This window comes from Salvelinus namaycush, chromosome 6 (genome assembly GCF_016432855.1).
Source record: "Salvelinus namaycush isolate Seneca chromosome 6, SaNama_1.0, whole genome shotgun sequence".
NCBI lineage: Eukaryota > Metazoa > Chordata > Actinopteri > Salmoniformes > Salmonidae > Salvelinus > Salvelinus namaycush.
Genome location: NC_052312.1, coordinates 29,060,800 through 29,073,753, shown reverse-complemented (window position 1 = coordinate 29,073,753; position 12,954 = coordinate 29,060,800). Strand labels below are relative to the sequence as shown.

Sequence of the window (12,954 nt, the reverse complement as noted above, 5' to 3'; positions counted from 1 at the left end):
GGTCAACCAGTTATTAAATCCAAGGGTTCACATACTTTTCCCACCCTACACTGTGAATGTTTACACAGTGTGTTCAATAAAGACATGAAAACGTATAATTGTTTGTGTTTTATTAGTTTAAGCAGACTGTGTCTGTTGTTGTGACTTAGATGAAGATCAGATCAAATTTTATGACCAATTTATGCAGAAATCTAGGTAATTCCAATGGGTTCACATACTTTTTCTTGCCACTGTGTGTGTGTGTGTGTGTGTGTATATTTCTATACTCAGAAAAATAAATGTCCTCTCACTGTCAACTGCATTTATTTTCAGCAAACTTAACATGTGTAAATATTTGAATGACCATATGATTCAACAACTGAGTCATAAATTGAACAAGTTCCACAGATATGTGACTAACAGAAATGGAATAATGTGTCCCTGAACTAAGGGGGGTCAAAATCAAAAGTAACAGTCAGTATCTGGTGTGGCCACCAGCTGCATTAAGTACTGCAGTGCATCACGTCCTCATGGACTGCACCAGATTTGCCAGTTCTTGCTGTGAGATGTTACCCCACTCTTCCACCAAGGCACCTGCAAGGTCCAGGACATTTCTGGGGGGAATGGCCCTAGCCCTCACCCTCCGATCCAACAGGTCCCAGACGTGCTCAATGGGATTGAGATCCGGGCTCTTCGCTGGCCATGGCAGAACACTGACATTCCTGTCTTGCAGGAAATCACGCACGGAACGAGCAGTATGGCTGGTGGCATTGTCATGCTGGAGGGTCATGTCAGGATGAGCCTGCATGAAGGGTACCACCTGAGGGAGTAGGATGTCTTCCCTGTAACGCACAGTGTTGAGATTGCCTGCAATGACAACAAGCTCAGTCCGATGATGCTGTGACACACCGCCCCAGACCATGACGGACCCTCCACCTCCAAATCAATCCTGCTCCAGAGTACAGGCCTCGGTGTAACGTTCATTCCTTCGACGATAAACACGAATCCAACCATTACCCCTGGTGAGACAATACCGCGACTCGTCAGTGAAGAGCACTTTTTGCCAGTTCTGTCTGTTCCAGCGACCTAGAAGGCCAGCATCCCGGAGTCGCCTCTTCACTGTTGACGTTGAGACTGGTGTTTTGCGGGTACTATTTAATGAAGCTGCCAGTTGAAGACTCCCATTCCTCTTTCTAATCTGGTTAGAGCCAGTTTGCGCTGTTTTGTGAATGGAGTAGTACACAGCGTTGTACGAGATCTTCAGTTTCTTGGCAATTTCTCGCATGGAATAGCCTTCATTTCTCAGAACAAGAATAGACTGACGAGTTTCAGAAGAAAGTCTTTGTTTCTAGCCATTTTTAGCCTGTACTCGAACCCACAAATGCTGATGCTCCAGACACTCAACTAGTCTAAATAAGGCCAGTTTTATTGCTTCTTTAATCAGGACAACAGTTTCCAGCTGTGCTAACATACTCGCAAAAGGGTTTTCTAATGATCACTTAGCCTTTTAAAATCATAAACTTGGATTAGCTAACACAACGTGCCATTAAAACACAGGAGTGATGGTTGCTGATAATGGTCCTCAGTACACCTATGTAGATATTCCATTAATAATCAGCTGTTTCCAGCTACAATAGTAATTTACAACATTAGCAATGTCTACACTGTATTTCTGATCAAATTTATGTTATTTTAATGGACAAAAAATGTGCTTTTATTTCAAAAACAAGGACATTTCTAAGTGACTCCAAACTTTTGAACGGTAGTGTATATACACACTCCTGTGTGACTCCTTCCCCTTGCTGCTCACCCATTAACCCTGGTCTGTGTTAGGAGCCCCAGGTGTCATCCGGCGAGGGTTAACAGTGCCAGGAAGGGATAACTGTGATTGGCAGCAGGGTCAGAGATGTGATTTAATCTGGCCCTTAGTCACCACAGAAACATAATTAACTCAACTAATGGGTCATTCTCAGGGTAATAGTGATCCGTCAAGACCAGGATGCTAGAATGCTGTGGAGAACTATTTGCAGTGGAACAGTGTGCCGATAGGGGTTGCCTACAACTTTAAATTGCAGATAGTGTTTGTGTGTGTCTGTGTGTACACTACTTTACCGCACACTAGGATGTACAGTGTATGTGTTTTTCACTTCCAACTCTTCAGGATGAACAATAATATATATATATATAAAACATTCCTCCAAAATGCCCTCTTAAGTGATTGTCTAGGCTTTAGACTGTGCATCTGTCAAGATAGAGAGGTAAACAAACCCATACTGTGTTACAGCATGTTACTAAGAGGAAACTAGGTAGTTTACATAACCCTATGTTTGAAGTAGTCAATCAATTTATGCATGGATCTGTGCACAGTGTAGAAAGAAGGAAGCCATGCTGTGGCTAAACAGATAGTCAGGGATGGTAAGATATTACAACACAATTACAAAATACCATAAAGATCAATATATCAAAAATAAACTACAAAATAGTTGTATGTTGAAATGTTTTTCAGTAAAATACATTAACATTTTGTATTTTTAAATACAGAAATACATTTGCATGTAGCGTCCCGAAAAGCAACAAAATTCTCAGTAAATGTTACAGGAACGTTTAACTTTCTATGACTGTGATATTTTGTTGTTTATCTTTCTTAGTTGAATGCACTGACTGTAAGTCACTCTTGATAATACTGTCTGCTAAATGACCGACATTTAAATGTAGGTATACTGTATGTGAAAATGAACATGCCAAAATGAACTGCAAAGAACACTGGTTATTATTATTGGCCTTGTTTTGAGGGTAGATTTCATTGGAATAATACTTTCCCATTGTTAATTTATATTTAGTTAATTTAGCAGAAACTTTTATCACACCATAGTCCCATCAAATGTCTGATACCAATACAGGGAACAAAACCATATTAATGCAAATGATTTTGGAATGAGATGTTCAACAAGCAAATATCCACATAGTTCTTGCCATGTAGTGTATCACTTAATTTTGCACAGAACTCTCACTAACGGGTGCAACAAATATATCCGCTTACAAGGCTCGCCTTAAAATATGTTAATAAGACAATCATTATTTCTCCTCCCACAATATTTCTCCACAATGCAGCATTATATTCATTTTACTGCAGTAAATATATAGAAAAACAGAAATATAGTACTTTATTGTTGAGTGGCAATTGCCACTATTAGCAATTGCTAATAGAGAATATTTAATTAGGCCTATATATTACAGCATACAAACTGATATTTGGTGTATATTTATACTGTTGAATATTACAAAAACGTCTAACAGTGTAACTGTACACTTGCAGTTCCCACCTTAAAAGAGCCAAAAGGTACAAATGTAGTTCTCTCTTTGTAAAGACAGGAGAAAAAGATACAGCCAGCACTTATCAGCACCTACCTGTATCTTTAGTGATAAATGGATACAGATCTGCAGAGACAGAACACAGGGCTGTAATGCCTTGCGATAACTTGTGATGCATTGATGCATCTTGTGTGCGTTGCGATGGCTTTTGATGTGGTTGTGATGTCGGCTGCCTTTGCACCATGTCATAATGTACGATGAAGGGGTTTTAATCTCTGACTGTGTCCTTCCCAGCAGGGGCCTATGACTAAAGAACAATGTGAGAGCTCACGATTTCCCTTCATCCTCCCTCTTCTCCTCCTCTTCTTTCTTCTGCCTCTCTCACTTGTCTTCCTCTGCTCTTCATCACATGTTTCACTTAACTTCCTCCTCCTCCCTGTCTCTTTATTCTCCCTCTGACCCTTGTCTTCCTCTGTTCTACATCAGACGTTTCACTTAACTTCCTCCTCTTTCTTCTCCCTCTCTCCCTTCTTTTCCTCTGCTCTGCTCTTTATCCTGGGTTTCTCTTAACTCCCTTCTCCTATTTCTTTTCCCTCTCTCCCTTGACTTCTTTTGCTCTTCATCACACATTTCACTTAACTTCCTCCTTCTCCCTTCATCGTCATCGTCTTTTCATTTATCTTTCTCTGCTCTTCATCGCCTTTCACTTCACTCACTCACCTCACCTCAACTCAGACTTTCCCTTTATTCATCTCCTCCTTTCCTCTCTCCCTTATCTTCCTCTGGTCTTCATCACGTGTTACACTTAATGCCCTCCCTCCTCCTACCCCTCCTCCTCTTCCTCATCCTCCTCCTCCCTGCATCTCCGGGTGATGCAGGATAATGACTTGGCATGTGTGCGTTGCATCAGGCACAGCACTCACTGCCTCTCCCTCTGTCAGAGCCCCCTGTGAAATAATTATTTATTTATTCACTGAAGCTGAGAACTTTTCCGTGTCCACCACTGTCTCATTATATACAACATGTGGATCACTTTGGAGCAGGAGAACATTGTGTCATAGAGGCACAAAGAGCAAGAGTGACTTTTATGAATATCTCCAGCTGCTTTTAGCTAGGCAGAGTACCTTTCCAGTCTTACTGCACTGTTTTACTGTTAATGATTGGTAATCTACAGTCCAAACAGATTCCTTTGTGTGCTGGTGATGGGTAGTTACACCTAATTATTAAGAACTGAGCACTGCAGTCGGTGTGAAGAATATATTTTGTGTTGCATCCATCTCAGGGCTTTGAATTAAAAGAATGGTGTCCATTACACAATCTTCTCTATGAGACTGAATAATCCACCCAAGAATGGATGGCCACCGCTAGTCACATATACTGAGACACATTGTTAAAATGGCTTGAACAAAACTAATGTTAGCCCGATTGATGTATGATTTTTCTGTCCTGTTGTCATCCGGGCACGTGAGATAGCTGATTAAAATGTATATGTCTGGCCCTTCAGGGAAATGAAACCTCCATCCACAGTTAAGATGGATTAACTTGGCCAGGCATACAACTTAATACACAGCAAGATTATTCGTATGTTCCTTTGCTTTGTTATTTCTTTGAGCGATCCCAGAAACACATTGGGATTGTTCTTTTGTACCGTGTCATTTGACAAATGTCTGGCGCAGCAGCAAGTACACAAGGCCGGAATGCGTGATTGACTTTATGTTGGTGTCAACGCCTTTGGGCCCCTACGGTCTCAGAAGTCTGCTCGTCAGTTTTTTGTGAGGAAGAAATGCTTTTTTTTCTGCACTTCAAAAAAAAAAAATCACCGTGAGCATCTTTAAGTGTGAATCTGACAAATCAATGCTTTGCTATTTCTTGAGTGGTTGAGTTGAGTGGTTCATGTGTTTTTTATTTTTATTTTATTTTTTAAAATCGGCCAGGAAAATGTAAACAAGGTCATAAATAAACAGAAAATTACATAGTTTCAAAAACTGCTCGAAGTCATGTAGAGGACTCACTCACTCTGTATGTATTCTGTAATTTTACACAATTTTACATCAATTACTCTGTATTTCCAGTTTCCAATTCTATTCAATTCAAATGTAAATTCCGACTCCAGATTCGACTTGGGGAAAAAACAGAAGCGAAGAGAATGAAAAACATTATTTTGCTAATTACCACTTAAATTCTTGGCATCTTGTGCTGCATGTAGCCCCTCGAGGCGGTACTGTAGTAGAGTTCAAATTAGATAACAATGCACTGTAGTGCAGTATTTTCCCTCCAAAATTACAATGCCTATAAAAAAGCCTCTACTCTGAGCCCCTCAGCAACAAAATAACAGTGTGTTACAGAGCAGATAAGGCCACTCCAGTGACTTTCATTCACTATCAATCTCTACTGTATGGGAAGAGGACTCAGCTTCTGCAAGTACAGGCTCTATATAGCCAGAGAGGAGAGATCACAGAGGGCTAGCAGCACTACTCTGCACCCTCCTCACCCTGACCCAGTCAATGGCCAACAAGACAGGGCAGAACAGAACACATTCATGCAGTACAGCCAAAGATAAGTAATTTCTACAAAGTCTTGGCGATATCTGTGATGAGAAATCCATCACACACGCGTTCAACTACATTATGCCGAAATACATAATGTCCTTCAGGGAAGTGTGGCAAGAACTGTAGCCTTGCTAGTTAGACAGTATGCACTGCAAGTCATATTCTATTTTATGTTTCATTCTAACCATGGAGTTAGTTGTTTTACTTACCTCTGTTGCCTTGGACACGATTTCAATTATTTAGGGAGTTTAGGCACAGGCTGCACTTTGTGGTAAATGCAGGCAATAAATAGAATTTGATTGATGTATCTCCCAACATAAGCATGGTGATGGTGTGTGAATACAGTACCATCTTAGAAAAAAGGTATTAAGTAGAACCATAGAGTTTTTCAGTTTGTCTCCATAAGGGAACCATTTTTGGTGCTAGGTGGAAACCTTTGAACCCTCTATGTAGGGTACTTCATAGAACACACTGTAAAATGTTCTACCTAAAACTCTCTATGAAGGTGTCACGATCGTCGTCAAGGAAATGACCGGACCAAGGTGCAGCGTGGTAAGCGTACATTCTTTTATTTTAAATGTCGCCAACAAAAACAATAAACAACAAAACGAACGTGAAGCTCTGTAAGGCTATACATGCCACTAACAAAGACAACAACCCACAAATGAGAAAAGGAAAAAAGGCTGCCCAAGTCTGATTCCCAATCAGAGACAACGATAGACAGCTGTCCCTGATTGAGAATAATACCCAGCCAAAAACAAAGAACCAGAAAGCATAGACTTTCCCACCCGAGTCACACCCTGCCCAAACAAACAGAGAATAAAAGGATCTCTACGGTCAGGGCGTGACAGTACCCCCCCCCCCCAAAGGTGCGTACTTCGGCCGCAAACCTGACACTATAGGGGAGGGTCCGGGTGGGCATCTATCTTGGTGGCGGCTCCGGTGCGGGACGCAGACCCCGCTCCACCTCTGGCACCCCCCACTTTGGTGGCGCCTCTGGTGCGGGGACCCTCATCGGCGACCCCGGACTGGGGACACTCTCAGCAGGCCCCGGACTGGGGACCCTCGCCGCAGGCCCCGGACTGCGGACCCTCGTTGCAGGCCCCGGACTGCGGACCCTCGTTGCAGGCCCCGGACTGGGGACCCTCGCTGGCGGCCCCGGACTGGGAACTCTTGCTGCAGGCCCCGGACTGGGAACCCTCGCTGCAGGCCCCGGACTGGGAACCCTCGCTGCAGGCCCCGGACTGGCCCGTGGAGCAGGCACAGGACTCATCAGGCTGGGGAGACCTACTGGAGGCCTGGTCCGTGGAGCAGGCACAGGTCGAACCGGGCTGTGGGGGAGCACTGGAGATCTGGTGCTTAAAGCTGGCACCACTCGTCCTGGCTGAATGCCCACTTTGGCCCGGCATGTGCGGAGCGCAGGCACAGGACGCACTGAGCTGTGACAGCGCACCAGAGTCACAGTGCGCAGAGCCGGCTCAGGATGCCCTGGACCGAAGAGGCGCACCGGAGACCAGGAGCGCTGTGCTGGCACAATCCGTCCTGGCTGGATGCCCACTCTAGCACGACACATTCGGAGAGCTGGCTCAGAGCGCACCGGGCTGTGAACGCGCACTGGAGACACCGTGCGCTTCACCGCATAACACGGTGCCTGACCAGTACCACGCTCCCTACCGTGAGCACGGGGAGTTAGCTCCGCCAACCTCCCCGTGTGTGACCCTGTGTAACGCTGAGCCCCTTTACTAGCTGCTTCCGCCTTCCTCGCTGCTTCCACCTGCTTCCACGGCAGACGATCCTTTCCAGCCAGGATCTCCTCCCATGTCCAGGATCCCTTTCCTTCCAGAATGTCTTCCCATGTCCACTCTGTCTGCTCCTCCCGGCCACACCGTTTGGTCCGTTTGTGGTGGGTTGTCCTGTCACGATAGTCGTCAAGGAAATGACCGGACCAAGGTGCAGCGTGGTAAACGTAATTTTTTTTATTTTAAATGTCGCCAACAAAAACAATAAACAACAAAACGACCGTAAAGCTCTGTAAGGCTATACATGCCACTAACAAAGACAACAACCCACAAATGAGAAAAGGAAAAAAGGCTGCCCAAGTCTGATTCCCAATCAGAGACAACGATAGACAGCTGTCCCTGATTGAGAATCATACCCGGCCAAAAACAAAGAACAAGAAAGCATAGACTTTCCCACCCGAGACACACCCTGACCAAACAAACATAGAGAATAAAAGGATCTCTACGGTCAGGGCGTGACAGAAGGGTTCTAGGCAGAAGTTAAAAGTTAACGTCACATTCACACATACAAGGAAATACCTTTCTTGCAAGCTCTAAACCCAACAATGCAGTAATCAATAATATAAATGACATAAGGTAGAACAAAAATACACGAGAAATAAAAATAAGAAGAACACAAGAAAGTATGTAAGCATACTATACATAGGATCAGACAGTTTTAGTACCATATCTACAATGTGCAGGGATACTGGAGTGATAGAGGTAGATACAGTATGTACATGGTAAGGTGACTAAGCATCAGCATATTTGATAAAGAGTAGCAAGAGTGTATATGATGATTGTATGTGAGTGGGTGTGCGTATGTGTTGTCATGACTCTCTCCTGGGTGAGAATCAAAGGTGCCAGATCAGCTTGGCAAATGTATGACAGATAGCCAGACTGCCCCCCCCCCCCTCTCTCCCACAGGAGAGGAGAGGGGGAGTTGTGCCAGTTTTGACACCTTAACACCCGGTCATAAATTGTGTGCTGCAAAAGGGTCTTTCCTGCCCTGCAGTATTGGGAAAGGAATTCCTTTGTTAATCCCATCAACGTGTCCGATTTCAAATAGGCTTTTCAGCGAAAGCACTACAAACGATTATGTTAGGTCACCACAAAACCACAATAACCACTTGTATCCAAGTGTTGTCTCTCTTTGTCCCTCTCTCTCTTTACCTACCCCTCCCTCAGCCGCCATATCTTGTCAGTCCACTAGGGACTTTAATCTCATGTAAGTGTGTATGTGTATTCTGTGTTATCGTTTACTTAGTAAATAAATGACTAAATCAATTTGTGCAGTACTGAATATTCAGAAAGGCTGAGGTTCTTGCGGATCCAAGGATTATGCAACATTCAGAATGAGACTGAGATGGGAGATGGTAACTCGTTAACTTCTTGCCGCACGGATCCCTTTAGCGGGATCATTTTCGTAAACAACCGCTGAATTGCAGAGCGCCAAATTCAAAACAAATACTAAAAATATTTATAATCATGAAATCACAAGTGAAATATACCAAAACACAGCTTAGCTTGTTGTTAATCCACCTATCATGTCAGATTTTGAAAATATGCTTTACAGCGAAAGCAATCCAAGCGTTTGTGAGTTTATCAATCACTAGCCAAAACAGTAAGAACAGCTAGCCGCAAATTAGCTTGGTCACGAAAGTCAGAAAAGCAATAAAAGTAATCGCTTACCTTTGATAATCTTCGGAAGTTTGCACTCACGAGACTCCCAGTTACACAATAAATGTTATTTTTGTTCGATAAAGATTAGTTTTATAACCAAAAACCGCCATTTGGTTTGTGCGTTATGTTCAGAAAACCACAGGCTCGTTCCGGTCCTGAAGGGCAGACACAAATTCCAAAAAGTATCCGTAATGTTCGTAGAAACATGTCAAACATTTTTATAGTCAATCCTCAGGTTGTTTTTAACATACATAATCGATAATATTTCAACCGGACGGTAAACTATTCAATACTACAGAGAAAGAAAATGTCGGGCGCATGAATTAATCAAAGGACACCTGACGCGTTTTGATAATTCTCACTCATTTTTCAAAATAAAAGCTTGAAACTATGTCTAAAGCCTGGTCACAGCCTGAGGAAGCCATTGGAAAAGGAATCTGGTTGATACCCCTTTAAATGGAGGGGCAGGCAATGGAACAGGGATTTTTCCAAATAAAAGGCACTTCCGGGTTGGATTTCCTCAGGTTTTCGCCTGCAAAATCAGTTCTGTTATACTCACAGACAATATTTTGACAGTTTGGGAAACTTTAGAGTGTTTTCTATCCTGCTCTGTCAATTATATGCATATTCTAATATCTGGGCCAGAGAAATAGTCAGTTTACCTTGGGAACATTATTTTTCCAAACATAAAAATAGTGCCCCCTAGCTGAAAGAGGTTGGAGCAGTTCTCTCAGAGTCTAACCAAGAAGTTCTGGAAAAAGGTTAAAGACCTGGAGAATAAACCCTCCTCACAGCTGCCCATGTCCCTCAAAGTTGGTGTAGTTGTTGCTGACAAGCACATGGCTGAGCTCTTTACAGTTTGACAATTGCTTACACATGATTTCTGAAACTATGGCACCTTTTCTCTAGACTACACACAAAATCCCAAAACATCACACCTCTTGCAAAACCAAACACTTAATTCAAAAGTATTTTAACTCTTCTCCAAATTATGGTTTTTGCATCAAAACTCTACACACAAACCATCAAATGATTAGCTCTTATAGATGCCAACTACACACGGATGTGATAAATGACTACTATCGTGTGTCTTTTGCATGTTCAGTGGAGTCCACTGCACTCACACGTACGTGAACAAATATACAGTGTATGCATATTCAGTATATATTTACACTATAAAACAGAAATTCAAGGCTGGGGAAAAATTAAGTATTTTTCTAAAAACATTGTATTTGCATCCAGATTTCAGGATGAACAGTAACAGCCAAAACAAATACAGTAGAAGATAAACAAATAGGCTTGTTACTATAAAGAAAAAAAACAATCGGGTGCATCCTGTCTCCTATTTGGGTCTAGCCACAGCGCCGCATCAACATCACAAGCGATGTTCTCGCTGGCTAAACAGCGGGGGAAGTAATGTCTGGAGTGGCGTATCCAGCCCTGGCATGCCCCCTTGTCTATGTCACCACAGGCCTCCTCCATCGCCTGGAGAAGGGGTATGTGTTGGTGGGGTTGGCGATCATACACCTTCCAACGCCACGCTAAAAATAACTATTGGGTTAAGAAATTGAGAATATGGTGGCAGGTTGAGCATCAAAACTTGCGGCTGGTCAATGAACCAATTGCAGACCAGAGCAGCCCGGTGGAAACTTACGTTGTCCCAGATAACAAACCTGGACTGCTCTGGCCATTGGGAATGAGGAAATTATGCAAGGTGTCAAGGAAGGTGATAATGTGGGTAGTATTGTAAGGACTAAGCGTGGCATGATGAAAGACACTGTTCTGACTAATGGCTGCACACATTGTGATGTTGCCAACACGCTGTCCAGGGACATTGACGCGGTGTCCTATGAGGTTTCTTCTCCGTTTTGTTTTGTTTTTTGACTAGGTTGAAGCCGACCTCATCAATGTAGACGAAATCATGATGCTCTGCAGCAGCATCTAGTTCCAAAACAGACAAGACATTGTATGACAGTATGATTAGACAGAGCAGTCAATATGTAGCACAATACACTGGAATACAGTACCAATGACAGGATAGTATAGCTTACTTGTACATATTCATAGCACAGTTGTTTCACTGTCAGATGGTACTCTGTAAAGCTTCATACGAATCTGATGGCATTCCAGGAGACCACTAAGTGCAGATAAACTCACCCTATGTGTGTTATGGAATACTGTTGTCAGTGATGTGGTGTTGCAGTAGTCGTAAACTTATGCGGTTGTTTGAAATGACCATATTCATTATGTGTTGTTCCTACTCTGCTGTGAACAGCTGGTTTCTTCCTCCATTGAAGCGTTGTCTAGCAATTCTGCAAAATCATGTGAATGGTTAGGGTGCAGGATTTCTTTCAGTATGAAATGAAATGTTAATGTAGTGCTGTAAGTGCAGTAGCATGGTATAGAAGGTAGTTTTACTTACCTGTTCTCATTTTGAAATGTCCAGATGACACTTGCTGTAGTGTAGCAGCTCAAGTTAGGCTGGACCCTCTGCCCAGCCTCCCTGAAACTCAAACCATGGTTGACCACATGGTCAACCAAAGTGGACCGGATCGCATCTGTAATTGTTCTCCTTCCTCCTCTTCCTTGTCACACTCCTCGTCCTCATCCTCTTCCCCCTCTTACTCTCACTCCTCTTCCTCTAACCCTTTTTCCAAAATTGGCCTCCATTGTTGTCCAAATCAAGAAAGCCAACCTGAAGCCAATTTATAGTGCTCAAGCTGTGATTTCTAAGTAAAGTAATTAGCTGTAAGTGTTTTCACACGTGAGCACTGGGTGTAGGTAATCGGCAAATAAGTGTGGCATGTTGAATGGCGGTGTTTTCTAAACGAAACACAGGACCTGTTAGTTTTGAATGATATGTCTAATGTAGAGAACTGTGTTTAGTGTTTTGCAAAAAGTGTGTTTTACAATTGCAAACTAAGTGTAAAGCAGATAATGGCTTGCAGTTGTGCAGACTTGGTCTGAAGATTAGGTACATGAGTTAATGGTTTCACTGAGTGTGCCTCAAGTACCACTTTTAGTCTGTAAGCAATTGTAAAAAACTGTAAAGACCACTTCATTAAGTCAGGATTCCTATTTGACTCAGTCATGCCTCCTTGCCCGTCCAACATTTCCTAATCTCCCACCCCTTCTAATGCGACTAGCCCCGATGCGCCTTCCTCTTTTCCCCCTGCCCCACTACAAAGTTTCTCCCTGCAGACAAAGGAACTCCTTAAACTTGACCCCAAAAATACCCTTTCTTTTTTAGGAGGTATGCGAGGCACAGACGTTTGCTTCGCCTAGCCGGGTTCTGCTTGGAACAAACCTAGTATGCGGGCGCATTTAGTGTATAACTAGCCCCTCAAAGAAAGGCCTTATGATATACTGTATGTAATGGATTGGCATAAAGAGTTAAATGTTGTTAATAATGTTGGTAGAACTGTTCATAGAGGGTTCTAGGAAGAACCTTTAGAGGATAAAAGTGTTCTTGGTGGAACCCTTCATAGATTGTTCTAGGCAGAACCCTTCATAGAAGGTTCTTGGTAGAACCATTTACAGGGGGTTCTATGAAGAACCCTCAAGGTTCTAGTTAGAACCCTCTCTGCAAAGGTTTCTACTTAGCACCAACAAGGGTTCCCCTAAGGGGACAAACTGAAGAACCCTATATGGTT

General features: G+C 43.0%; 1 protein-coding gene across 1 annotated transcript in view; it reads left to right on the top strand.

The window, feature by feature from the left end:
- The window catches only part of LOC120049059 (chemokine-like protein TAFA-5), a 178,288-nt gene that overhangs the window by 88,158 nt on the left and 77,176 nt on the right, over positions 1 to 12,954 (top strand). The gene's annotated exons all lie outside the window — the stretch shown is intronic.